The sequence below is a fragment of the Salvelinus sp. IW2-2015 genome, linkage group LG36, assembly GCF_002910315.2.
Source record: "Salvelinus sp. IW2-2015 linkage group LG36, ASM291031v2, whole genome shotgun sequence".
In the NCBI taxonomy this organism is placed as follows: Eukaryota; Metazoa; Chordata; class Actinopteri; order Salmoniformes; family Salmonidae; genus Salvelinus; species Salvelinus sp. IW2-2015.
Window position 1 is genome coordinate 18,690,794 of NC_036875.1, and position 1,864 is coordinate 18,692,657.

The following is a 1,864-nucleotide window of genomic DNA, read 5'->3' on the forward strand; positions in this document are numbered from 1 at the left end:
CAATCCTAGGTCTTGCTTTGCGTCATGACGAAACGTCGAAAAGAGAGCTCCCTCCATTCCTTGGGGCTTTATAAGGTCTGAGATCTGCCTAGAAACTCATTCCAATTCTCATTGGTTATCTGACATCCAGGGGAAGGCGCGTGCAGTTCATGTCGACCCATAGGATACATACAGAGCTTTAAACTGATCTGAGAACAGAGCCTCGTTTCAGACCTTCGCAGTTCCTGTCATGAATTTCGGCTGCAGAATGAGTTCTGTTTCACCCACAGCACATAATTCAAACGGTTTTAGAAACTAGAGATTGTTTTTCTATCCAATAGTATTAGAGGTATCGAGGTCGATAAATGGTAACGTTGAAAAAGCACCCCCTATATTGAGAAAAGGTTAAAACTTCTTAGGGATAGGGGGCGAATTTTCACTTTTGGTGAATTTTGCCACAATTTAAACGGGCCTCGTACTCTGTCTAGATCATATGATATGCATATATTATTACTATTGGATAGAAAACACTTCTGAAGTTTTTAAAATGTTTGAATTATATCTGTGAGTAAAACAGAACTCATGTGGCAGGCAAACTTGTTTGGAAGTGAAAATTCTGAAATGGGTCGCACATAATCGAACAAAACATAAATGTATTGTATAACATGATGTCATATGACTGTCATCTGATGAAGTTGTTCAAAGGTTAGTGATTAATTTTATCTCTATTTGTGGGTTTTGTGAAAGCTATCTTTTCTGTGAAAAAATGGCGGTGTGTTTTTGGATATTGTAGCGAGCTAACAAATATGTTGTGTTTTCGCTGTAAAACATTTTAAAAATCGGACATGTTGGCTGGATTCACAAGATGTTTATCTTTAATTATGTGTACAACATGTATTTTTCATCAAAGTTTTATGATGAGTATTTCTGTATTTCACGTTGCTCTCTGTAATTATTCTGGCTGTTTTGGAGCCATTTCTGAACATGGCGTCAATGTAAAACCACGATTTCTGGCTATAAATATGCACATTTTCGAACAAAACATAAATGTATTGTATAGCATGTCATAAGACTGTCATCTGATGAAGTTGTTCAAAGGTTAGTGATGAATTTTATCACTATTTGTGGGTTTTGTGAAAGCTATCTTTGCGGTGAAAAAATGGCTGTTTTTTGGGGGGATATGGTGGTGAGCTAACATAAATATATGTTGTGTTTTCACTGTAAAACATTTTAAAAATCGGACATGTTGGCTGGATTCACAAGATGTTTATCTTTCATTTGCTGTATTGGACTTGTGATTTCATGAAATTATATTATATGATATCCCTGTGGCGCTAGCGTTTCTGATGAGAATGATCCCGGATCMGGGATGGGGGGTCCGTAGAGGTAAAAAAAAAAAGTATGGGACTGGATCAGAAAACTAGTCGGTGTATGGTTAGACATCTCCTTCACATAGTCTGTTGATTGTGGAATGTTATCCCACACGTCATTGGCTGTGCGGAGTTGCTGGATATTGGCGGTGTTAGGTTCTGAACAGAGAAACTAAAACGGACGACTAGAAAAAGCTCACACCAAGTTTTCACCCTCTGGGTCATACAGCTGCAAATACATTTTTCCCATGATCAAACAACCGTTTTTACTGCATGTCAGGACAAGAGTAGTGGTGCAACTGTTGTGCTGTTGTCATCGCAGTCACTTCTYCATGATTGTTCATCAGTGACCTCCTGTTCACCTTACTCAACAGACCTGGGTCATATGCTCTGTTCAACTTTTCTTTCACAGTAACTTTCCACACACCTATTTCCTCTTTACCCTTCTTTGACCCCTATCATATACAGTTGAAGTCGGAAATTTACAAGCACCTTAGCCAAATACATTTAACTTC